General features: G+C 37.8%; 1 long non-coding RNA gene across 4 annotated transcripts in view; it reads left to right on the plus strand.

Annotated features, from left to right (window-relative positions):
* LOC136375292 (uncharacterized) overlaps window positions 1-27,538 on the plus strand; it is a 132,234-nt gene that overhangs the window by 76,160 nt on the left and 28,536 nt on the right. For all 4 annotated transcript variants that reach the window (XR_010746059.1, XR_010746058.1, XR_010746057.1 and 1 more), the window contains one exon: window positions 18,491-18,553. This is a non-coding gene — a long non-coding RNA (uncharacterized lncRNA). The remainder of the gene's footprint in view (window positions 1-18,490; window positions 18,554-27,538) is intronic.

Consider the following 27,538-nt stretch of genomic DNA (forward strand, 5'->3'; position numbering starts at 1 on the left):
CTGCTTCCTACTGCAAATGGGTATCATACTAAAGTCCAAAATGCCACCATATAGGAGAGAAGACTGTTCAGATTGATAATGAGAGCAGACACATGCAGCTCTGGGTTTTTTTGTCTGTTTCTATTGAGCATTGAACTGTCTGGACACAATCCTGTGCCATGTGCTCGGGGATGACCCTGCTTGAGCAGGAAGCTGGGACCAGATGACCCACTGTGGTCCCGTCCAACCTAACCCATTCTGTGAATAAAAAGCATAATATTTTTAAAACTGGAGAAAAAAATCCTACAGCCATAATTCACATGCATCTAATGATGTACTTCCTAGGGAAAAGTGGAGAGTGCAGAATGGAAGAGGTAAAAGTGTGCTAGGAACTATATAACAGCAAGCACTAAGGGCGTATATGGAGCATTGTGCTTTGCTTTATTGTTCTTCATTATTGAGGTTTGGTTTTTTTGTTTTGTTTTGTTTTTTATCTTCCTAGTCTTATTTCTAAACTGTTCTGTACTCCTTTCTTTCTCACCTCTTCTCCAGGCTGAAACAGACTTTGGACTTTGAATACTTAGATAACAGGCATAATCCAGAGGAAGAAGAGTGATTTTAGAAACAATATATTTGAGGAAGGGGCAGAAAGTAGCTTGGGACAACCCTTCACATGGCAAATCCTAGAACACAATGTGTTTGGGCTTTCCCCCCAGATCTTTCAGTTTTTCCCCAAACTCTTCATGCCTGTCTAGATTGTCTTGCTTTTGAGTCACTTTTTAAATTGAGACTCCAAATGCCTGTGATAAAGAGATGCAAGTGTGCTAGACTGGGCCCGTTGAATGTACAGATGCCAGACTTATTGGGAGTGACACTGTGAAATTAATATGTACACACTGCAATTTAAAGGATAATATTATGCAAATCTTCCTAAGCATGACATGTTAAAAAGTAGTTACATTTTAGACACATCCATTAATATTTTCTCTTGAATATCAAGTACTTACTCCCACCTGCCATCTCTTCCATGTTTTCACATGCTATGATGGTTAAATGTCATAAAGCTGTCATAACGCTGTGACTAGGCTTTTTGGTTGGTAGAATCTAGCACAATCTGCATTTATATTGTGCTCAGCACTTTAAAAACAGATTATACATTTCAAGCAGTACCAAAAAGACATATTTTTAATAACTTTTTCTTACTATGGAGCAGATTCTGAATTGCTTTTGCTGTTTCCAGCATACAGCACAGCTAGGTTATGTCCTAAAGCAGCATGTAAAAAAAAAAAAAAAATCCAGGCTTAATGGCTCATTCTGAGTCCTGCTTGCATTCCCATTTCTAACTTACATTTATGCATGGGGTGGTGTCACTCCCTTTGGAAAGGAAGTAGCAATTCTAGGTGCCCAGGCTTAGGCCATGTCTTCCTACTCCCCACCCCAACCCATCTCACACAACCATGCTTCTTGTTCATCTTAGCTGGGGAACTATTCTCAACACCCGGGTTTGGATGCCAGAATTCCACACAACAACTATCAAGCAAATGAATTGTGAAGGTTTGCAAGCAGTCACAGCATTTGTTGCAATTTGGTAGCATCGGAAAATGAACGTTTTGTCTTTCTGATCAATGCTGCCCATTAATTAATAGACTGGTACCTGTGCCCTGAAGTGCTAGGTTTTCTTTTTCCCCATTTTTTAACCTATTTTTATTGTGAAGTACTGCAGAATATTGTTCACTTTCTGTTCACATGGACACTCTAGGTTCCAATTCATGTGCATTCTTTTAGACAAATTATACAAAAGTAGTTGTAGCTTCAAAACACCACATTGATTTGAATTAGGAAATCTACTGGCAGTGGAGAAATCTTGCTTGGAGACTTAAATGAACCAACAGACTTGGCTATAAGCATTTAGTTTTAATGGCAATGTTATAAAAATATCACCAGCAACATCATCTTTAGGTATATTAGGATTTTCAGTTTAGGAAGTATAAATATTTTTTTACGCACTTAAAGTGATTGAATTTTATTTCTGAACTGAACAAAATGTATTTTGTGGAACATTAAATTTTCTAATGTTTCTCTATCAAAATTTGTTTAAAATGTACTGCTCACGAATCAGCTTATTCCTCTAGGAAAAGAAGAATAGGTACAATGGAAAAAGAACATGGATTCTAAATAAAACGTAATAAAATTATTTTGTGCAAATGTCTACAAAATCCTTATTTAATATTATTGAAATTATGAAAAAAATTAATAGGTATCCACATGTAGGATATAGATAAACGATTATTACTCAGTTGCAACTTTATAATCTATCAGTTCAAAAAATGCCAAAAGATTTCATTATACATCTACTGAGATTTCTCGTTTTGTACTCCAATTAAAAAGTAAGAATCATTAGGGACTGATATCAGGAGAAGTTTAAATAAGATAGAAATCTAGATCATTAAGTACATTTGTCACTCTGAAGAGAGAAGAGTAAAAAGGAGGAAGAAAATATTTAGATCAGATTATATTCCAACAAGGAAAGGTAAACAGAAGAAGAGCAAATTGACCTCTCTAATCCAAATAAAACATTTTAAAAATGAGAAATTATGAAATACAGACCACATGGATTATGGAGAAATTTTTTTTTCCTCTGCACACAACTTTTTTAGCAATAACAAGCAGATAAATTACTCCTCATATTAGAGTAGAGTAGGTATTTGTGTGGTTGAATGTTTGAATGACAATTAAATATTCCTAGAAGTTGCTATCAATATAATAGACTTGATTATACAGAGGAAAATAATTTCTGTTAAGGATGATGTAATTTAAATACTACATCATAGATGAACTTCCAGGAAATAAGTTCCTTCAAAGCACAAAAACCCAAATTGGGAATGAGGATCAAAATGAACAATGATTTACTTTATTCCACATTGGTTATTATATTATCAGCATAATATCTGTTTACTTTCTGGTGGTGCATTACACGATGGGATTGCTGCTTAGCACTCTGCCATTTCAGGATGAGACTTGTAGGCTTAGGGGAAGAAAGAGTAGAAAAAAATGTGTAAACTTGCTTAAATACTAAACTATTCTGCACATGTAAATACTAAATGAGAGGAGGAAAGAGCAGCAATTGAAGTGTTATCTAATTGGGTGAAACAAAACACATTGACATGTGCTGGATGACACAGCAAAGACTTTTTGAAGTTTAGGCTACCAAGAGGTTGATGTTTGATCCATGAAGTTTGGTGTCTGTTTCAAGAGTAGCTCGAAAATATCTGACAGATTGTTCGAAGGAATTACAATAACCTACAAAAAAATGCCAGAATTTTCAACTCTTGGATTTTAATCAGCTCAATATTTTATTTGGAAAGGAACAAAATTTCCAGAATATAGTATCCTGTTAACTCCCCTGTGAGATTATTCCCAGGGCAGATGGAGTTTTAGAGCTCCTTTCCTTTGGTAAATGCTCCTGTGCCCAGAAAGGATTGTTATACCTGGGAAACCTATGACCTTGTGTTCTCACTAAGTGATGCTGCAGAGGTACCCAGACAAACTGCAATCAGAATGTTCTCAAAGAAAGATTTGTAGGGAGACTAAACAAATGCAATCAAGCTAAAAAAGAACAATAAGCAATAAAATTGAACAAAACCCCCCCAAAACCTCAAAAAACCCCAAACCATAACCAAACCAACCAACCAAAAAAACACCCAATCCCCCACTCAAAAAACCCTCAAAAATCTGTTTACTACCCAGAAATAAAAAGAAGCTGAAAATATATTAGCAATCCAGCTGAGAGGTCTCTGTAAATAAACACAAGGTAGAAAACTATGGATTAGAAATATATTAAACCATTGAAAGGACTCCTTCTATCAAATATAAACTGAGGTTTATGATATTTGAAAAACCCCTGCAATATTGATGCATTTTTATGTCAATTTTTGCAGGAAGGTCAAAGAAAATTTAAGGTTTACAGTAATTGTTTCAATGAAGAAAATTTCTGAAAAATTTCTAGATTTATTTATTTAAAATATCAACACACAATATGTCTTAAAGGAATGCCTAACTAATTAATAAATAATTTGTCCTCTGTATCAGAGTTTGAAATTAATTGATCTGTTTATTTTAATCCATGTCCAATTGCTTACAAATCTGTTATTTGCAAAATGGATCTGAACCATGTTAAGAACATGATGTCCTTGCATTGTTTTTATTTTGTGTCACAGGTTTATTTTGTAAATATGCAACTGTCTTTCCCATGGCCATTGCAGAGTTCAGAGTTATGTCAGATATCAAGTGGATGTTTCGTTTTGCAAAATTTCTTTAACCTAGAAAGGGCACAGCATCTGAAATACCAAATACCCTGCTATAAGTTTAAATCAGAAAATAATACATGGCTGGGATTTAGTCCCAGCCGAATTTTGGCCTAAATCAGCTTATGAATAATCATGTTTTCACAAATTCTGTTAAAGCAAAGCTGCATATTTTCATAGTTTTAATATGAATTATTTGCTGATTTGAGTGACCTGAGATATTTAAGAGGTCAGTAGTTTAACTCAGCCTATAGGTGGAAAAGGAATTCACAATTGAGCATGTTATCAACAGACAGTTGCATCACAGTTTTTAAGCATCTTATGTGTATAGTACCTCTAGGAACTCACAGTTTGATCTTACCTGAAGCTGGACTGGTTTCTGCATAATTTTTTTTTTGCTGACTTTATGATAGTTGTACAATATAATATCAGTAGTAGAATCTGCTTTCTCAACTGCAGTAGCTTATCAATCACCCTTCCTCTCCAGAAGTGGGTTTTCTTAGTTGCAGTTTCTTACAGTATTACAGAGATGCAGTGCCCAATGCCAAAATCAGAAAAAAAAATTACTTATCTGTAAAGAGCTTTAATTTTTTACATCAGCCACAAATCCATCCTAGTCTCTCTTGAGTCCTTTGCTACAGAACCTAATTCCAAAGAGATGGGATGTGAGGGAGGTGAAGTATTTATTCTGCCCTACACTGTACTCAAGAGAGTAATACATGCATTTCATTGACTAGCAATAAATTCACAGGGTTTTTTTGACTACACAGGTGTCTGAGTGTACACAGACACACACTGCAGTACCTGCAGAGGAGCCCAGGATGGACCAAACACTTCTAGAAGAGAAAGTTACTCCCTGATACTTAAAGTAAATGGGAGCTTGGTCACACCACATTCAGTCAAAAGGTACTGATTTTGGGAGGAGTTGCCAAAATAAATAAGGGAAGTACTTTATTATATACAAAGTTGCAATGTGTAATTTTTCTCCCCCAGGGGAAAAAAAAAAAAAAAAAAAAAAAAAAAAAAGGGTTTTTTTTGAGAATAAAATCATGAAGAGAGGATGCAACAAAATAGCACTGCGGTAGGAAGTCTTTTTTGGTGAAAATGTTATTTCTTGTGATATGCTTGCTTTACAAACACTTCAAGATTAGGATTTACATTGTGACTGAAAATGCACACAAATAGTATATTCATTTTCTTTTTTCATTATTAGGTGTTAGAAGTGTGTTGCCAAACCCTCTGAGAGAAAGCAGTCCTTAGGCTTATTTGTTCAGCTTGGTGGTGTACCTCAGGCTCTTCATTAGGCATCCAGATATACAGCCATGTCCTGAGCAATAAAGATTGCTGATACTTTTGAACACAGACAGAAGTGGAGGAGGAAATTCAAGTAGACACTGCTCGTGCCAAAAACAAATTTTTACCATGTAGATAAGGAGGCAATTTGTTAGGAGATCATCCACATATATAGGAGAAGCCACTTGGCCAGTGATTTCAGACTTGTACAAGTTGTCAGTAGATACCAGCATAAGGTAATGATCTGAGGTAGACAGTGACATACTGATAGATGTTTTGGTTCATCTTAATGTTATATGTTGCTGTTTAGATCATCTTCAAAGACCTCAATGAAGTATTTTAGAGGAAATTTACAGTACTAGTTCTTTGTTTACATAATTAAAGCCGATATCTGTTGTAAGTGGTTTTGATTTTAAAGCTCCCATACTCAACAAAGCTCTGCAGACTTGCTCCCATTGGATGGTTCTTATCATTTCAGTGAGAAGGCTGATTGTCCAGATTAATACAAGTGTAAAAGTTTGCATGATTAAGGCTTAGAGACATTATACAGCCCCCTCCTCCACAAAGCATGGAAATAAAAGGTTCATCATGGGACATGCTGTGTGAAGACAAGGTTTCTGCATGCTCTGTGCACAGCATTACATTCAATCAGGTATAGATCATTCAAATTGATACAGGATGTTGACATTCGTTGTGAAAGTTTATTTCTCTTGAACTAGGAAAAAAAAAAAATCTTTACTGTGAGGGTGGTGAGGCACTGGAACACATTGTCCAGAGAAATGTTCCCTGGAAGTGTTGAAGGCCAGGTTGGATGGGGCTCTGAGCAACCTGGACTAGAGGAAAGTCCCTGCACATGGCAGGAGAGTTGGAATGAGATGAGCTTTCTATAATTCTATTAATTCACCATCCCATGACTATTATAAATCCTCTGAGGACAGAACTAGAATCTGCTTGCAGAACTTAGCAGCATTTTAACTGAGAGAACTGTTGCCTACATGTTGAATTCTGCATCTTTCCCTCTAGATAAAAGCTGTCCAGAAATGCATTCCAGAAATCTGGTTGCTTGGTTCCATGCTCTATGAGCATTGGTTACCATAGTGTTTTAGAAAAGTACTTTTTCAGGAAGTAGAAGCATAATCAAATATAGTCCACTGGAGTTGTGGTGAATGAACTGTCTGTTAACAAATTGAAAGCAATGCATTTATAGATTTAATGAATATTAAACTTTAATTTCCTGCTACAATCAGAAAATTTAAGAAAACATGGCATGTCAGTAAGTCCAGAGATATTCCTCTAGCAGCTGCCAACCATTTGAATATACCACCTTATGATTGTACTGTGACTGCTGCAAACTGTCTCTTCAGCAACCACGTCTTTCTGGAATGCAAACCAGACAGCTCCCTCCACCCAAACTGTAGAATTTTCTGTAGATATTTATCTCTGAGCCACTGGAACAAGCCCTGCCTCCCAGTTTTTAAGCCAGGATATACCCAGTCTGATAAAAAGTGTTATATTCATACTGAATTCCCCTTGTCCAAATTTTACTTTACATGTTTTTGTTCTAAGGAAAAAATGTAAATTCCTGACTTTGATCCCAAAGACCTAGGTATTGTGCAAGTTTAACACAAAAATCCTTCTATGTCCTCAAGTTCATCCAGTCTGTGTAAACTAGTGGTTCAAAATCCCAGACAGAAGTTGAAAGACAACTGAGGACTCTTGCCACAGTTTGAAAGAGGAAGTAGAGTTCTTCTACTTATTACTAGGAAAGAAAAAAAAAATCATTTTGGTACATGAAGCTTGTTGGTCCTCTGAAATCTCCTTTGTGCTGGTCATTCATCCAGTACTGAAAATTTCAAACCACTCTGCTGTCTAGTTTTGGTTAATGGTTCAGCATATTTCAGGTTCTTTATTAATCATCTTGTGCTTATTTATATGTCCTCCTTTATCCAAGCTGCAGCCTTGCTGTTGAGTGTGAACTAGAACAATCTCTTAAAGTCAGATATGTTTTCAGCTACACTATGGTAATCTTGGCTGGGATGAGGCTCCTGTTTCTCCACCAAAAAGAAAATTTGGATATTAACATGAAATTCACTGTGTGTGAATATATCTGGGCAGAAGAAACATGTAATATAAAATTCAATGAGCTGTGGAGTCACAAGTTACATGAACTCATGTATCACTACTGAATCTGAATTCTTTCTTAAATGTACACTTAATATTTAGTACTTTTTTATGTAGTTATTCACGATTTTCTGAGTAATTTTTTTTTACCTGATTGGCCAAATCAAAACCTGATGGCAACAATTCCTTTTTTTTTTAGGAAAAATTTAAATAGAAATGTTTTTCCAGTACACAACTTAATTCTCATAAAGATGGATAATCAAATAACCAAGGATCTGGTAGCCAAGGTACTGAACTGATTGCATGATAGCTGATCCCAGTGTTGATTTGAGTACCCTGTATGGGAAGATGTAGAAGTTCTTGTGGAAGGAAGACTGCTTGTACACAGGAGTATTACCAAAATGTGTGAGGCAAAAGCTAGGGAAATGCTCTGATATGACTGCACGATATGAATTTAACAGAGATAATGTGGAACTGTAATTTGATAAAGAGATAAAGGACTCTGCTTGTTCAGCCTGGGAGACAGAAGGCTCTGGGGTGACCTAATTGTGGCCTTTGAGGGGAACATTCAAGAAAGATGGAGAGAGGCTCTTTACAAGGAACTGGAGCAACATACAAGGGGAATGTCTTCACACTGACAGAAAGTAGGTTTGGATTAGATATTAGGAAGAAATTCTTTCCTGTGAGGGTGGTGAGCCCCTGGCACAGGTTGCCCAGGGAAGCTGTGATTTTCCCATCTCTGGAAGTGTTCAAGGGCAGGCTGGATGAGGCTCTGAGCAACCTGGGCTAGCTGAAAGTGGCCAAAACAGGGATTTGCAATGAGATGATCTTCAGGGTCCCTTCCAACCCAAAACATTCTGTGATTCTGTGCTTTTGAGTTGTGTTGCACTAATTTTTCTCCAAAGTCAGTATAATTAGTATCTTTACTCAGAACATGAGTTTTCCATTGTTCCTGTGAACTGTCACTTCCTAACAGGACAGTATCTTCTCTGTGATGACACCTGCCAGCCACAGTGTGAGCCTTTTTATTTGTTTGACTTTGTCAGAAAGAGACAGTTGATTGAAAATAAAGCTGCTTATATTAGCAGCATTTCCTACTGGAAAAGGGAATTTTAAAAGATACTACCTTTATATTCTCAACAACCAAAGTTAATTTTTGTATTTCAAGTAACTTTTCAGGCCTGTAGACTGTATTTAGTGGATAAATAGTTCCCTCTCTACAAGTCAATAACCTGTAAATTATGCATGCACAGTGGAAGGAGTTAAGACCCAGAGTCCTCTCCTCCCTGCCTTTGATCACTCACAGCCTGCTCAATCTTACAAGGCTCTGTGCCTTTGATCTCCTCTGCCTCTATCTCTGCGTTGTTCAGGTTATCTGGAGATGCTGATTGTTTTGAAGTGTAGGTTTTCCTCACAAAATTAAGTCAATTTAAACTAAAAAAAAAGAACTGCAAGTGTAGCCATTTGTATGAAAAACACTGAAGAAGTCAAAATCTAGAATGAATATTTAAAACATTTCAATGTACAAAGTGTTAATTACTTCAAAAGTACTTTAAAATCTAGATTTGAAGGATTGTGCTGTTTGAGGTGAGATTATTTTGCAAAATCAAGAATTCACGGTAGGGAAGTTGAATAGTGCTATACTTAAAACTGTTCTAACCATTTTTACTTCAAAACTACTTGATACTTTGGTCTCCTGAATCAAAAACACACCTTGTGTTGGACTATAATGCACATGTTCTTTCTTTTCAACTAAGACTTATGACCTGACCAGGTTTTCTCAGGCTAATAAAACTCAGCCTGCTGGGAATGTAACCCAGCAAAGTGCATGTACAGGTCCCATATATTTTTGGTAATTAAAATGGGAAAATGTATAAGATATTTTTGGACATATGTACATATATATCTACCTGGAAAACATTCTGATGTTTTGGAAAATACTGTCCAGAACTGTAGGGATATGCATGTCAGAGATGCATGTAATTTCCTTCCTGAAATAATTATGTTTCAAAAATTCATATTTTTTCTCTTTTTGCCAATGAACTCTGCTGTACTGAGGTGTAAGACTGTGTCATTTATAGCAGTCAGGGGATAGATGACACACAGCTTGTGTTCTACTTTTGATTCAAAGCAGCTAAGCAAAATGCTCTTCCTAAATAGCACTTTATAGGATTCTAAGGTATGAGCAGCCAGGATTCATAGATGTTCATATGGGAAAAGTATGAAATAAAAATAAACAACAACAACTCTTTATCAGCGACAGATAACCCAATGGTACAAAGAAAGCCCCTCCAACATCCTTTATATTACCAGTCTGTGTTCAGGTCAACAATGAGTCCTAAGAAAAATCAGTGGCCTTGGGTGACTCTTGCTACATAACCTGCTGGGCAGTAGGGAGCAAAAAGTCATCTGGGCTTTCTGCAGAGTTCTTTCTGTGCAATCCCCAGCCTCTGAGGATTTTTCCTTCTGAAGCCTGGGAGAGGATTGTTGTGGTGGTGACATTCTTTCCACACGTGTGTGAACTCAAGGAAACATTGCTACCATTTTTGAAAGGGATCATTGGGATGGGAGTTGTACTGGGACAGGTTTAGGCACTAGGCAAGCTGCTAAATCAGGAATCATGAAAAGTTTCAGTTTCCATTCTGGTTATACTTGTCCTTGTTTTGAAGAAGTGTTAGTAAAAGAAGCAGACATTTCTTTTTTGATCACAAGCAGAAGGCAGGTAAGGAGCTATTTGTTGTTTACACTCTCTGCTAGCTGATTCTCTGTGTGCACTGTCTTCCTACTCTAATGATGAGAAACTATACCAAAGTATCCTCAGATTTCAATTTTCAAAGGTAGTGGTCAAGTTAGTGCAAACTGTGTGGGTGGTATTTAGAAATTATCTAATTTTCAAGCTAGTACTTGTGATTCAGTGCAGAGTGCTTAACACTGAGCAATGTCAGGTATTCTGTGCTCAGTACAGTATTATTTTTTTTTTCTGAAAACAAGTTAATATTTGGTTCCTTTGCCTCTAGAACTAGTAAAACATTTAACTACCATGCTACCCAGAATTTTGAGGAGTGATGGGCTAAAAGCTTTTAAGTGTGGGGAGAAAAAAGATGTTTCAGATATTTTTCATCCACTGAATGGTAATGATCATGCTCAATCATATTTGCACTTAGACCCAGAAGAGACAAAAAAGGTAAAGAGAATGTTGGTGTTTTTCTACATGGAAGACTGGATGTATGTGAGGGGATTGCATCTTTTATCTCCTGCTGTGAACTTACTTAATATTTCTGGAGTGACAGTAGTGAAGTAAATCGGAGCTGAAACAAGTATGTGAAGGAGATCTCTGTGGCAAAGATCTTCCTAGCATTAGGTTTGGTTTGATAGAGCACCATGGCATCTCTACCTCTCTGAGTCACTGTGTTGTTGCTGGTGGAGAAAGGGACACATCTCTTTGTGCCTGAGTTTTGACCTATAAAATGATAAGTTTTTTTAAGGGATAGAGAGTAGCCATAGAGACTTTTGCTTGGGCCTCATTATGAACTCGTCCACAAACCATCTCTCCTGTGGCCATGCTGTTCATTCTACCACAACTGTGCTTCCCTGTGAAGAAAAGAGTGTCTCCTGTTTGCTCCTGATACTTTCTTTATACTGTGTAAGGGTTACTGGAAAGGGCTTATTGGAATTTTAAGTAGCGGTTTCATTTCATCTGTGCCCTTTGTTATTTAGGAAAATCTGCACACTTAAGGGAAGAACTAATCTTAAAAAACCCATGAACTTGGCTTTTCTTGCATGAACAAGAGTATTGGATGTGCATTATTCAGTTTTCTATTGCCATGTCTCTCTAAAGACTTTCTTAATCCAGTAGCAAAGCAGAGAGAAAATTGTGAAGATCTGGTATCCAGCCATACAGCCAAAGGCCAAAAGTTAAATAACTTTCAAATAACACAGTGAAAAGTTTAGAGGAGAATGAATTTAAAGTAAAATGGTTCATGGAAATTTCAGAAAGGGGAAAATTACTCTTAAATTTGAGTGGAATGACATCTCTGGCTCTTACTACAGAGCATCTTGCTTAAGTCTCTTAATTCAGTGCTGTTAACCTTAAGGCAGGAAAAAACAGAAGGCATAGTGCCATTTGGGGATAAAATTACAGTAGCTAGCAGATGATAACTTTTAATTTGCATGCATTTTACAAATAATTTTTGTCACCTCTATACACTAGGGCCTTTGAGAATGTGATCTGCAGAGCAGGACCATTTAGTTCTAAAGTGTTATGCCGTGCAATATAGTACATTAAATTATCCAGAAATGTGCTGTATATCCAGCACTTGCATGTCCTCTTCACTTTGGTTGTTTTCAACTTTTAATTTGTAGTTTTAAAGTTTTAAACTTGCTAGTTTTGTTTTCGTGTTCAAGAACAGCCAAGTAAAGAGCAGAGATTCCCTTCATACCTCTCCCTTCACACTGGCATAGTTGTTGTGTTTCTTTCTTGTTCTCTGTCAGATTTTGTGTCGCATCTTGACATCTTGTGTGGGTTGCCATGCCCAGGGAAGAGACTGATTTCTCCTTTCCCATTGTTCAGCCTTTTAACCTAAGAATTTTGGGGTGATGGTTGTTCTGTGGGAACTGAGCACAGTACAACAATATTTGGCTGTGACCAGAAATCCTCAGGTTTCCTGTCCTTCTGGCCTTTCTCTTGCTGCCTTCTGAGTAAAGGATCAGTGCCCTCTTCTGCCATGGAGAGGTGGTTTCTGTGCAGCTCCCCTCCACCCGGCCTCCTGCCTCCTCCAGCTGTGCATGAGCAGGGCCAGGCACTCCCACAGGCACAAGTTCTTGATTCCCTTTGTGTTGCCCGTGAATTAGTTCATAGGCAAAGCACTCTGGGTTTCATCTGCGTCTTTAATTGTTGTCAAGCACATATGCAAGTGATATTTTAGCAGTTTTTTAACATCCTTCTTGAATATTGGTGAAGTTAGTACTCATTATTGAGGGCTAGCCACATGTAGAAGTGTTTTTTCTGCACATGGAGAATAAAAAGCCTGTCCCCCCTCAAAAGCTGCTGCTCAGATTTGCCCAGTTCAGACTGTCTATTATTTGCAATTATTGGCAAATACCCCTCTGATATCTGAAAGTTCTCTTGTGCTTGTTCTCTGTTCTCTTGTCCTTTTCACATATCACCCCTGAATAATTGTAGAAAATTTGGACAGGGTATTAGTTTATAGTTGTTTAGTTGAAGGTTTCTACTCAATGCTAATGAAGCCCTTATTTTTCACCATGGTGCAAAATGAACATGGGTATATGGGTGGTAATGCTGGAAATGTATTATGGCCTAAACATTTTTATGGTTTATGGTAAAATGTAAGGTGGGATGAACTGGACTTGAGTCCCAAATGCCCTATTAGAAAAAAAAAAAAAAAATTAATAATTTGTTTCATATTTGCTTAAGTCAATAAGAAAACTACCAAAGTGATATAAATTGAATCTCAAATTTTGGTTTCTACATAACTGTTAATTAAAGACATTTGGCTGAATTTCCTGAGTCTGGAAAAATCAGTTAAGTTCTAAATAATCTCAAAGATATATTATTAAATCTCAAAGACCTTTATGGAGGAATGCCCTCCTATACCATTCGTCTGGGTGAGAGGTAAGGATGTGAAGAATTTGTTTGTGTCCTTGGAGATCAGTGTGACCCCTGTGGTCCAAGTCATGGGTCTTCTGGCAAGTAGCTGGAGTGATGAACAGATTTCCACTTACTGGTGGCACCAGCTCAGCCATCTTTAGTTTACAGGGAAAAGAAAAGGATGTCTGGATTCAAAACCCTGCACATGGCATTGCAGTCTGGAAGACCATTTGAGAGAGCTTACACCATGAGCATCAGAGGTCTTTCCTTTGGCTGCTGACCTTTGAAAACCTTCAGACCTGGAAAAGAGACAAACTAAGGCATGAACTGATTTTCTGGGGCCGTAGCAGGTTTCTCTTCTGACAGACAGCTCCCAGGGCAGGGCTGACCCCACGTGCACTAGCTCAGCAGGTGCAGCAGGGTCACTTCCATCCCCTGATGTTGTACCCAGTTCCTCCTCCCAGCCCCTTGCCCCTGCTGGGCCATAGTGGTTGTACCTTCTCCCCATCCTCTAGGTCCCACCAGTACCTCCACTACCACAGAGGCTGCCCTGGGTGTTCTCCTCCTCCCAGTCATGTCTGCCTGCCCAGAAACCTGGGTGCCAGCCTCCAGGATGTTCCAGGAGCAAGGCAGGGTGTGACCTGTGCTGCCAGACTGCCACGTGCACTGTCCCAGTGTCCCAGCTGGGTGATAACTCCAGGACCTCACTCTGAGGGCTGCACCACCACCATAACCATCCTCTTCTACTTCAAAGCCCCCTTTCTCAAGCTTCCTTCCTTAGGTAATGAACCTTCAATTTCCTCCAGGTAAATAAAGTGAAACTGGAAAGAACTGCAAAACAAAACATAAAAGTAGCCGAGCTGGAGAGTTTTAGCCCACAGTGTGCCTGGGAATGGGTTTTCCTGTCCTCACACTGCAGCTTCTAGCCTGTTGTCTCTTAGTTTGTCTTTTCTGCACAGATTTTAGTTATAAGATCTCTAGCATGCAACCTCCACAGGAGCATTTGGAGACATGCTAATAGGTAGAGACTCCTCCCATGGCTCCATTTTTATTAATGGGAGGATCAGATAAATTGCCATGTTTTTAACATCACTTTGTGCAGTAGCTATTAAAGTTCATGGTGTAGAAAGAGTAAACTCATTTGTTGCCAACACAGAGCTTTGAGGTCAATTCTTCTGTATGAGATTTTCAGGTGCTGGGAGAGCACGTGTTTGTTGCTCAGTAGGTTACGTGGTATTTTCATTTGGAAGTGACATTTTACGTGACATTTTATTTTAGAACAATAGCTGGGCAAAATCGAAATTTCAGGTCTGTAGCAGAAGAGTAATGTCTATTACTTAGTCAATTTAGTAACTTCCATCATTTATAAATTCTGCCTGATTGCATCTCTTTTCACAAAATCGAGTTCAAATGCATTTTGAAGAAGGGAGGGTGCTGACTGGGTTCAAATGTGCTGGTTTGCAAACTTGCAGACCAGCTGTCCTACTCACTGGTAAAGATAAGAGGGCTCAGATAAAGAGTTTTGTGCTGCTGGAAACACAGGCAGCTTTCTCAGGAGACTGCTTTGAGGGAGACTGCAGCAATATTGCAGCCCCACTGTCACTGGTGGGTATTGCTGCATGCATGTATAATTTGATAAAATCAGGAGGTAATAAAGACAGGTAAAAAGAAGGGATGAGAGATCTGCTGTACAGGGATTTTTCCTTTCCTCTTCTTAGGGAGAAAAAAATGTCCAGGAGATGCCACATTAATTTGGGAAGAAGCAAGTGCTGCTTTAAATCAGAAAACTTGTGTTATACCAAGTGCTTTATTTTGGGAACAGTTTCAGTACGTTATGAAGGAAAGTTGCAGACTAGGCATGTTTACTAGACCTTTAATTGCTACATTTAGGAGAAAGGCACTTTTTTTTTTTCCTTCTACCCTCCCCCCTCCCCCTTTTTTAACGACAAGAAGCCAGAGTTTGCTGTGCAAATGAAGCAGGCTTTGCAAGAATCAGATTCACTTTGGACGACTCTTCACATTCCTCGTCATCGTTACATTAGGCAGCACAATTCCATCTCTGGTTGTTGGGCAGAAAAAGTGGGCAGCCTGCCAGGTAGACGTTTCCATGGCTCCCAACCCCCAAAGGTGATGCGTTTTTCAGCTAATTCAATGAAGAGTGGGCTGAACTTTGGGTATAAACTAGACAATAGCTGCCTTCGCAGTATCAGCAGAATGGTTTATGGGAATGCACTCCACATTTGGCAGAGCATCATGTGACCTTACGGCTGAGATTTTGTGATGGTGCCAACGGAGACTTGGAAAGCGGTGCCCGTTCTGACTTTTTTCCTCTTTTCTTACATGGCTCAGAAAATGGTGGATCTTAATACTTGACTTTAGCCAGACTCAGCAAGCGATTGAGCTTTGAAGCACAACTTTGCCTTTATTCTGGCTTTTTTGGCACACCACCAGGAGGCTGTCCCTTTCACGCCTGATAAATTCTGCTTCTTATCTCCAGATAGAAAAAAAGAAAGAAAGAAAATATAAGCAGAATAATTATACTTCATAACTGCATTTTAGAACTACACGTTTTTTTGTTGTTGTATTTTTTTTTTTTTTTGGTGATGTGTGGTTTAGCACAGCCCTCCTCAGTGTCCGAAGGAGGAAAGTTGTTATTTTTTTTATTTTTCTGGGTGTTTTTTTTTTGTTGTTGTGGGTTTTTTGGTGGCTTTTTTTTTTTTTTTTCCTTCCTCCTGTTTAATGAACAGGCGTTTGAACTGGGCAAATGGGGCGACAGCATTGAACATGAGATCATTGCAGCCTAGTGTAACAAACTGGCACCCTGCCTTTTCACCCCTTTGCTCCGGCACATTTGTGCAATCCCCATTTATAAATCCGGCGCAGGGGCGAGGTGAATTTTCTGGTCTCTCCCCACCTCGTGTCCTGGGCAGGGAGTTGCGGCGAGGATTGGTGCAGCTTTTGCGCAGTGCTTTGTGCCTGGAATTCCGAGAAGAGCAAGAGACAGAGAAGACAGTCATCCTGGTCTTCTTCCGAGAAAGAACAGGAACCCTAAGAAGAAGAAACAAATCTGAGTTTGTCCTACATACAAGAGTACAGGAAAAAAAAAAAAAGTGACTCTTCTGCTTCCAAAAAAAAAAATCTGGCATGTTGCACTACAGAGGCACCAGGACGTGTTAGAGCTTCTTAAAAGAGTGTAACAAAATGAGCATAGGAGATTGTTTCTTTAAGTTAAAAAAAAAAAAAAAAAAAAAGAAAAAAGAAAGATGGAATTAATTTTTTGTTGGTTTGCTTGGTTTTTTTCACTATTGCTCACATAGCAGTATTTGGCACTGGGTGAACACGTACCTTTCATATCAGGTATAGCTTCTGTTTCTTTTTTTCCTCTTTTTCTTTTTTTAAGGCGTTTTAAACATGTTGTTTTGCAACTGAGCTCTTGTGTATGAATTTTAATGTAGTCTTCTCTTCACACTTTTTAAAACTAACTTTTTGGGGGTGTGTTTGATCTAATGCTGCTAAAAATAGAAAGTAAACAAAAAAATCGAGGGTGTATAGAAATAAGTGGTTAGGCACATTTTGTCTTAGCTAAGCACTGGAGTTATGCAAAGACCTTAATGTTACAGTGACTCGGTCTAAGCTTTGATTATCTCTAAGAAAGTTGTGGGTATTTAGATCTGGTTGCTAAGGAAATTAAATTGTTTTTTTTTACAGTATGACTCATGCTTTCAGTTTCTAAAGAGGAGAAGTGAAAAAAAACCCCCGTGTTAAGCTGCAGGAAAGGCTCGCTCTGGCAGCGTGTATATTAAAGTTGTTACTGAGTTAATTCATATATGAGTTTCTTGCAGTTTGTATCTAAATCCATTACAAAGAAATCAGTGTGATAAGCACTGGAATAAAAGGCACATTATTGGGACGTGCATGAAGCACGCCTGGTTTGCAGCCAGTAACAGTAACTATTTTAAGATATTTGGAAAAGCAGCACTTGTCCAGGAATAGCTGAAAACAGTATTTAAGATGCCCATTCGGGATGTTTGTGATAAGTGCATGTACAGTTAAAGTAAGTTTTGAGCATATGACGTTTTAGCAGATACTTTTACTTAAGGGATTGTCTGTCTGTTGTAACATATTCCTAAGCAATTAGAAGAGTGGGGAACAAAATTCATTCTGACTGACAGATTTTGAAAAGCTTGGCCAAATTGGTGTTTTATGTAGTTTGGATTTTTTCAACTATATTTCCTAGTCTTTTAAATTTATGTTAAAAATACAGATGTTCTTGGCTAGAAATTACTTTAAAATTACAGCGTCTCTTTCATCAGAAACTCCTATATTTGTCCTTTATTTTCAAAATGTTCATGATACGTGCATCTGTAATAAAAGGCTTTATAAATATGCCTTTATGAAATAGAACTGTTTTAACTTGTTCTTTACTTTTTATGAATTACTGAGTAGAGAGTATTTTCTAGGATTATATGCTTATTTTGCTACTTTATATTTTTGTTGTTCTGCAATGAATTCTGGGAAATTGCTGGATGGAGACCTTAAATATATGACACATACACCTCCAGATACCCATTTTGGACCAGAAAGTGTTTCTTAGATTTGTGGTGGTATGGCCCTCCCCAATAGTTTGTTGGATTAGTTTTGTTTGTCCTTCATACCTAAGCCTGTTGAGAAACCTAGGGCTTGCATTAGCTTAAAATGACTTTTCAAATTTCTCTATCTGGTCAGACAAATCACTTTTCCCCCTCCCATAAGTTTTTGCAAATGTTTCTTAATCGAAGCCACTCAGTTTATGCCTGTATTTTTTCTGAAGTTTCGTACCAAACCACCTCATTGTGTTTGCGGCTTGATAAAAAGCACTCCCTTTGGTTAAGTTTGCTCCTTCTCTTCTGAAATCCCCAATAGAAATTTAAGTATTTGTGAGTCGAAAAAAAAGGTTAGAAAATAGTAAAAAAAAAGAGTAGCTTTTCCAAAGCGTGTATGTTCACAGCATGTCTTCCCATGGCCCTGAGGAGGGGCGTCAGCAGTGTTGGGTTTATATCTTAAAAGCACAATTACTAATTCTGTGTATGTTTCATATTCAGAAAAATACTTGACATAAAAAAGATATTTCAAAATCTTTCTCTCACTATTTTTGGTTTTGCTTATTTGTTTTTTTTTTGTTTGTTTTTTTTTTTTTTTACTTTAGTGAAAGAAAAATTAAAATGGAAAAGGAAAATGAAGAAGTTAATTATACCTGATTTCAGCGAAGGTAATACAGTCATCTCATTTTCTTTTTTTTTTTTTTTTTAAATTTTTTTTTGTTTTGTTTTACAATAAAAATATTGGCAAGAACCTGAAGCAGTTTAACTTTAGAAAAAATATTTCCTTAAAACAGCCAACAAAGATAATTTCAGAGATGTGTATTAAACTTTTGCTCTCAATACTTGCTGTAGGGAATGTTACAGTTTGTGTAGCTGTAACTGCATAAATATGTAATGTTATACTGTGTGTTTACATGAAGCTTAAGAATTAACTCAAAAATCAAAACATAATTTGCTCTTTGGTTATGCTTAGCAAATATATGAGATATATAATATATATAGAGTATATATTTACTAATATACTTGTTACTAATGTATTTTTAGTACATATATCCACTTGTTACTATGTAACTGTAATGCAGTGGCCAATTATTTTTCAAATGTGGAATAAATCTTCTATTCACAGAAAAAAGAAAGAAAGTAAATTGGGAAAGCAATTTTATAGCACTTATTACAATCACTCTGTTAGTTGTATATGCAGTCTGCATACTTATTTCTGATACTAGAATAACTATTCTAGTTTGAGCGCTTGTCTCTACACATTCTCTTCAGCGTCAGCAGAAAGCATTTATAAAAATATCATTCCTTCTGAATGGTGTAGTGTTGCATAAAAAGTGAAAGCAGGTTTAAAAAAGACTTTTCTAGAAAATAAATTAAAGTTATTTTAAAATGCAAGAGGGTATGAACATGCAAGATTTAATCCACTAAATTAAGAAAGAAAAGGGAAGGAAAAGGTAATTCACTAATGCTCAGCTGTCATTACTGAACCAGAAATACATACTGAAGTCTGAAAGAAAATGAAACATTGCCTTGGTGAAAAAAAAAACTCTGCTATTGACAAACAGTTATTCTCTTGAAAGGTGTTTTGCCCAACTAACAATGGCAGAATTAGGACTATGGTGAGAACTAGTGGAAGGAAGGCTTTAAAATTTTATTCCTATACAGGTTTTAGTTACCTGCTCAAATCAAAATGCACCTTTGTATGGCGCCTAGTTTTAAAATTACACCTACATTTCATGGCTGTATTTTACAAATGCCTTTGCATTTATTTTGTTACAAGTTATTCCGATGTGTCAGGTGCTATCCTTAAAGGTGCAGTGTGTATCAATGCTTTTGGTTAGAGTGTGAAAGTTATAAAACTGTGTCTGTGTGTCACCTTTCTGAATTACTGGGTTTTGCCCTAAAGGAGCTGTTTTCAGTCTGTTGTTTAGGGTACTGTACATTCAGTGTGGGATAATTTTTATTGGATTGCTTGCAGTCACGAGAAGGATGGATTTGTTGTAGGTGTTAACCCTGAAGTTTTGCAAGATTGCATTTCCACTTGCATTCTTATTTCTAGGGAATCCCATTGATGGGAGGGTTAGTGAATAAAATGCACAAATTAACTTCTTTGCTTTGACTAGTGAATGTTGTTTAATCAACAAGTTATTGTCAAGTAGTACTTTAGTTGAGGTGCAATGTGAAGAAATAGCGGAAGAGTTTTCACAATGTTGTATGGGAGCAGCACTCCCCTGTGCCTTATTGCATCTCAGATTTGGTGGGGTGAATTTTTCTTTGTGTTGTAGTACATGATATGAGCTCAGACACGAAGAATAACCTGTACTGTTCACTTTTATATCATGTCCAGCTATTGAATCCAGTTGAGCACACCATAGTCAGGTGCAAGCTGAGAGTTAAGAGTTCATCAGTAAGGCAAACAGCACACAAAATGACATTAGTTCCTGCTGAAGACAAAACAATCTCTTGCCATTAATCTCTTCTAAAAAAAAAAAAATCTTCCATTTTCAATCAAGTAGAAACTAGTCATGAATCTTTGGCTTGTTTGTTGCCCTCACCATTTATGCAGTTAAGCTTGGAGGAGCCTTCTTTGCAATAGATGGTGATGCTTTCACTCTTGAATATGCGTTCCCACACCTCACTGTCTGCTTGTTTAGAGTCTTCTGCACTGCCCGTAGGAGGAAAGCCCCAACCAGCAATGCCAATTGGCATAAACCCGTAGATCCGATCTTGTGTTGAAACGCACTGCACAAGCTCGCTTCTATGGGTCTGTGTCAGTGTGGTGATCTGGCAAAACTGCACGCAGCACCCACTGCAGGGGTGTTTGACAACAAGCCCAAATGAGTGTACAAAACCAGAGACTGAGTTTGGAATTCTTCTTTTGTCCCTTGCCTTCCAAGCTGGTTAAGGGATTTGTTCTTTTATAGGTTGCTTTAAGCATCTCTGGCCTAATATCTTATTAAAATATAGAAAAAGGTGTGAGGGAATCGTAGAGTTTCCAATGAGAAAGTGTAGGATATACAATTTCCTGGTCTTATTAAATATGCCATTCCAGAGTATTACACTCAAAGCAAAAAAAGGTATTTATATTTTATTCTTATTGTAAAGTAAGACCAAATACTCATTTCTTTCCTGAAATGTTCTGGGCTTGCATCATCCCTATCAAATATGTATGTATATATATACGCACACAACACACGTATATATCTTTATACATATGTAAACTTGATAGGACAGAAGTCCTACCTCTGCAGTAGAAAAACCTATCTAAGAATATGCATTATTGTCTGAAAAGTGGGGAATCACTGCAGCTGAAAGCCTCCCCCATGTGAAATATATAGGCCAGTGGCTGCTGTCACATTTCAAAGAAAGGCTGAAGAAATGAAGAAGACTTTATGGTCACCGTCGGAAGCTGTGTGCATCCGGGTTGAGGTAGTAGGTTGTATGGTTTAGAGTTACACCCTGGGAGTTAACTGTACAACCTTCTAGCTTTCCTTGGAGCACACTTGAGCCATCGAGGAATTCATCACCACTTTAATCTGATCAGGGAAAGTATGCAAAAAGGTATTGTTTCATGGCTGTACATAATGATCACTCTGAGGCATTATTGATGTTGAAATAGTCCTGATGACTTGATTATTTCATTTAAATCTTGTTACAAACAATGCTGACATATTGCCTTAATGGACTGTGACTGTATACTGCAGACACTTAAGGAAAGAATGATGATTATTTTAATTCCATTAACAGGAAAGATTTAAAAGTTATTTTGGTTTATAAACTCAGGAAAATACCAAGTATTAAATGCTTTATTTTTTCTTCAGGGAATAGCTAATCCTGTACACTTGATTTTTGTTGCTGTTGTTTTATAGATCTATTTTTTTTTTAAAGGAGAAAAACATTTTCTTCAGTCCTTAAAATATTTTCTGGAAAATATTGCATGCTGCTGCTTGGATAGCAGTGGCAATGTCACAAGCTGATCCTGGTATTCCTTGGATTTATGATATTATTTCTTTGTGCCTGAAAAACTCAGTGTTATGAGCACAGACCTAAATGACCTGCAGGCCCACCTGTGTTCCCACCTTCCTGTGACTCACTGACTCAGCCCAGCCCTGCTCTGGGGTCTCAGCACCTGTGTCCTGGCACAGCATGCCAGGCCAAGTGTCAGGCCAGGGTCAGACCTGACCCAAAATGCCCTTGTTTGTTTTGGTCCTTGGTTCAACTTTCTAGCTCAGCAGGACTTGGAGAAGGCACACTCCCTGTGCAAACGGTTTCCAAAACACTAGAAACTGTCTGCAGTGTCAGGTCCCAAGACTGGGTGCCTCCACCCATGTGGGGTGGGTGCCATAGACAAAATTATCCCTCCTTAGGCCTTTTTTTTTTTTTTTTTTTTTTTTTTTTTTGGCAATACCAGAATGCACAAAGGGAAAAAAAAAAAGTAAAATAAATAAATACAATTATCCCAATCTGACTCTGGAGACAAAATTGGGCTTGTGGAGATTTATGCCCCAATTTGTGTGACCCCATTTAATTCTGGTTTGCAGTCTTCCTCATCCTCTCAAGAAAAACAAAGAAATGTGCCTTAATGTGTACATCCCATGTGCAGGTATCCTAGCAAAAAAAAAAGCAAAAACAGTGAGTGTTTCCAGTCCTAGAAATAACTATGAAACCAGAGAGAAAAGATCTGTGCCTGTATATGCACCATGATTTCTTAAGTGAGGGCTACTTCTGGAAGTGACCTCAAAGATGAGGCCTCCCCAATGAGATGGGGCATACATTGCTGCCAAAGTCAGAGCATCTGGACCAGGCAGTGATGCTCATTGCAAAATAGTTGGGAAAAACTTTCTGTCCTTCTGTACCTTTCCATAAAAAGTGAAAAGGAGTATTATTTTCAAGAAGAATTTGTCATTAAAGGCAGCAATAGTGATAATTTTACTGGAAAGTGATTTGTTTATGCAAAGCACTAGAGTGGAGCTACACCCTTGTGGTGTTGTGGTCAGGGGCAGATCAGACTCCTGTGGGATGAGGAGAGGGTGAAATTGGCTGTCCCACATAGGGGTGAGGGCTCTGTTCCTGGAGTTCCCATATTACCACCAAAGAGTTATTTTTCAGGGATATTTTGAAGCCTTGAATTTCTGACTTCACTTTTATTGAGGTAAACATAACGAGGTGTTCAATATTTCCAATGTTTAGTTTTATGTTTTGCATCAGCAAGGACAGTTAAGAATGTTTATTTTAAGTGAATTTAAAGTTTGAATGTATTTTGGTTGTGTTTTATTTCCATGTCTGTCTATTAAAAACGTCATTTTCTGACAGGTCCCTATGTTTGTCTCCTATCAGCTTAAGGTTCACCTGAACCTTTTTCTAGATAAGGAATAACAGGAGGAGATGAAAATAGATTTATTTTATCTTTTTACCAGCACTTATTTTCAGTGATTAATGTTTGTGATAGGAAATTGATAAAGAGGATCTGCATGACAGGTGGATCCAGACTGAATCTGAAGCCTGTCTTAAAGTATGTGGGACAGAGGAGAGATGAGGTTGAGTGAATCAGAATTGCTCCAAGCTGATGGAAAATGCTTAAGGGAGCAGCAGCTAAATGGGAGGTTAGAGGGGAGACCTCCATCAACCAGTGAAGCCTAACAGGGACCATTCACAATCTGAGTAAAAACTGCAGTATCCTCTGTGGATTCAAAAGGACTCTGGTCACCAGTACATTTTCTTTTGTTATTTTAATTTTTTTTTTCTTTTGTAGTTTAAGTTCACTGGAAAGAAACATTGTAATTGCTGGTTTCTGCCAACAGAGCAACAGGTGTTCAATCCTTTTATATTAATTCTTCAATTAGCTGCAAAATAAGGGGAATTGTTTATACTAAGCTGAACTGAATAGAAATGACTGATGCAGAAAATGTGGGAATGTTTCATCTGTCCTTCAAAGGCATGATAAATTTGTAATTCTATCAGGCCTAGTTGCAGGTTGCTATGCAAATTTTCATCGCAGCATCACCAGCTTTAATGAATATACATTTTCTCTATTTCTTTCTCTGTTCTTTAATTTAGGGTTTTTTTTTTTTTTTACCTTGTAATGTACAATGCATTGTTTTGGCAAGAGTTATCAAGTTACAAGCAAAAATGAATGAGACTGTGAGGTAATTTTGAAGCGGATTAAGGTAGAGAATGAAAAACAAAGGGGGAAAAAAGCTCTATTAAGAACAGCTGGATGGAGTTAGGTCTTGTGTGATTTCATTTTAAAGTCATGTTGTCTGCTTTAAGTGAAGTCTGACATATTTTACCTTTGCAGTGCAGTTGGAATATAAGTGTGCCCTGTAGACTCAGCATTAACTGAGGTGATGCTTCTGCAGGAAATAAATGCACTTTGTGATGTGGCTAAATGGGGATGGATTCCAACCCAGGACCCATCTAAGAATGTTTGCTCCTGTAACTAAGACAGGACATTGTCATTCTTGTGCCTTCACTTTGCTTCTTGCATTAGGGAAAAAAAAAAAAATATTTGGGGAAAATCTGGAGATCCAATGGATCTGCAACTCCCAGTTGCTCCTTTGGGAGACATGTCTTCTCTTAGAAGACAAGTTTGGTCCTAAAGAAAAGCTGCAGAGGCATTGACCCACCCAACACCCTTTTGCTTGCCACAGTTTCCTTGGTAAGGGTTAAGTCTGAATCATGGAGAGCCCTGGTTCCAAACAAAGGAATTACAGCACTGCAAAAACCCACTGCAATGCCAGGTCCTGCCTGTCCTAAGAGCTAAAGCACTTCAGAGAGCTGGAGAGAATTTGTATTTCCTTCTGCAGCCCACAGCGTCTATGTCCAGAAGCAAATTTCTGATTTAACAACCATGATTTGGAAACACTGGCAGGACTTGGGTGTTTTGGGTGCAGCCATTCTGAGGCATTTCCCTTGTACCAAAGCTGCCATTAATCCAGTTTACTAGAAGAGGTAAAATAACTTATTGCTAGTTTTGTGCTGTTGAAATAGCACAGTCGTAGTCAAAAATATATGAGCAAATTCCTGGGTTTATTATTCTACTCAGTAAAAGAAATTGCTGAATTTCACTTGGTCTCATCCATTGTTTAACTTCCTTGTCTTCAAAACAGAAATTCTTTAGAGGTTTTTAGGTAAAAAAGGTGTTAAAATATTTAAAAGCAATCCCAGAAAAGGTTTTCATTGGAAATCTGTCCCTTAAACATGACAAACACTCTTTAGTAATCTCCAAAACTTGTTAATTGAAGCTCTTCAGCAAGAGACATAGGACAGGTTGCTTAACTGATAAAGTCGGTGTAGGAGTGCACTTGAAATTTTTCAGATATTTTGGATGCAGTTTCATCTGACATTCATTTATCTGTTGAGAAAAACTTTTGATAATTTTAATAAGACAAAGAGTAAATACATATGGCAGGCCCTGTTTAAATGTGAGTATTGCTTTTATAGAACACTTAAATACAAGTTTGAAAAGCTAATGGTTTTGTATTACCAGTACAGAAAAATGAAAATGTTTCAGCTTTGACCTTCACAAAGTAAGAATATTTACATCAGAGTGATCTTTTTGGTAGAGTTTGATTTTGCATAAGCCTTCTGGATATTTCAGAAGTAATGCATTATAAAATATATGAAGTATATGAAAAATTCTAGGCTGATTTTCTTTGAGATTTGTTTTCTTCACCTCTTTTATCATGTCACTTCTGGAAACAGTAAGAGCAAGCCTCACACTGAGGAAGTTTTTCAAGAAAGCTTGCAAAATCTGAGTAAAAACTCAAAGATCAAACCTCTGGTTTTTTTTTTTCATTTGCTAGAATGACATCCTCATGGTCAGGAATTCCCATCTCCTTATCCCTTCTTTCACAAATGTGATTGGCATGGTATTTGATCTTAGGGCAAAATAGGCATAGATCCCTCTGCTCTTTACAGGCTTTTTTTGCACCTCCTGTTGAATGGTAAGATCTCCCCCATAAACACCTGCACTTGGAGGTTTTCTGGATAGGGTAATTGTCTGGCATGAATAAAACTGGCACTGATATGCATCACCCATTGCACCAAGAGCCTCATTGAAAGGACATAAACACAGAACAGCAGAATAATCATTTTTCTAAGTGTCACAACAGCCTTGTGTACTGCTTTGCCTTCATGATTTGGGGAAAAGGGAGTGCTGCACATTTTTATTTTCCTGCATGTGGTTAGCATACATATATTATGCTTGTATTGTCTTTATCTGAATGTTATGAGTCATCTCAACTAAACTTTATATCCATGGTTGGAAGTGATTTATCTGGGAAATGCAACTCCTTTCTTTTTATTTTTGGTCTCCACACATTTTTCCTCTGGTACTTTTTTGTTTTTTATTTGCTGACATCACAATAATCCTGGCTATGTATGAAAACACTGCAGATATACTGGCAACAGGGATGGATTGGGAATGCCCTGATGGCTGGAGAGAAGAATGAGGTTGCTGTCATGTTTATAAGGTTAGCAGAAACCAAAGATTTTTAAAAACGTGTTCTCCATGAGTCCTTTCTTTCATGACTCTTCAGCTTGGGAAGAACAATAAAGCTGTTCATTGCTATTGCCTTTGCAGATCTGCCTTGAGAGCACAACGTTTGTTTTTTTGCTCAAACTCTGTGTGACTCTCATTTTTCAAAGCCCCTGGACAATAAAAGTTGTCTAAGGCTCACTTTTCCCTGACAAAAGCCCAGCCTTGTTCTTATTGCAATATCAGAGCAGATTTACATGTCTGAGGGAAGATGATTGTCGGTTACCTTTGTGTATATTTGCTGTTGGGGATTTTTGCTTGGCACTACACTGAAATGAGCAAAAGTGCACAATCCCAAAATTCTCCATCTCAGCCACTGCAATTAGTTTGTTGAGACAAATTTGTTCATCATCTTCCCATCTGATGGTTTCTTCCTAACACTTCCATGTTGGGAAGAAACAGTCAGATGAGGAATTTGACCATGATAACTTCACTGTTGCTTGAAAGAGCTTCTCCTTAGACTATGCATAGCGTTTGGAGCACGCTAAATCCATATAAATGTCTGCTTTCCTGGAAAGTTACCCAAGAAGGATATTCTGTCTGGACCAGGAAGCAGATTCCATGTGATCAGGAGAGATGGAGACGTGGCTTGAAAGTGCCTCTGGTATACAAGTGTCCCGTGCTGAGGATCATTGGCTGTTTTCTCTATCATAGCTTGTCCATCAAATCTTGCACTTTCAGAGGGTATTTCCATCTCCACCTTTTAAAAAAATCCTAAGTGCACATAGCTTGCACAACTGAAGGGGATGTATTCCATAAGTTCCTTGAACCCACAGATTGGCCTGTGTCAGCTGAGCCTTTTATTGGGAGGAGAATTTTTTGGGGGGTAGAATTTTTAATAAAGTAGGATTGATACTGTGTTGAGCTAAGTTGTTTGAGAGGTGCTGCTGAGGCTGACGTCCCTGTGGGGGGACATATTTGTGAGCTGGGGGACAGGGAGCAGAGGACCAATGTAAGTGTTCAGCTCTACGCCAGGTAATGTTCTTTTGTCCAAAGGTTAACTTCTGGTCCTTAGGCTATATTTTTTCAAAAATGTATGTAATTTGCCATATTCACTTCTAATTTCTTCAGCTCTGCTGCCCAAATATATATTTCCATGTTGTCTATTGTAAAG

This window comes from Sylvia atricapilla, chromosome 2 (assembly GCF_009819655.1).
Source record: "Sylvia atricapilla isolate bSylAtr1 chromosome 2, bSylAtr1.pri, whole genome shotgun sequence".
NCBI lineage: Eukaryota > Metazoa > Chordata > Aves > Passeriformes > Sylviidae > Sylvia > Sylvia atricapilla.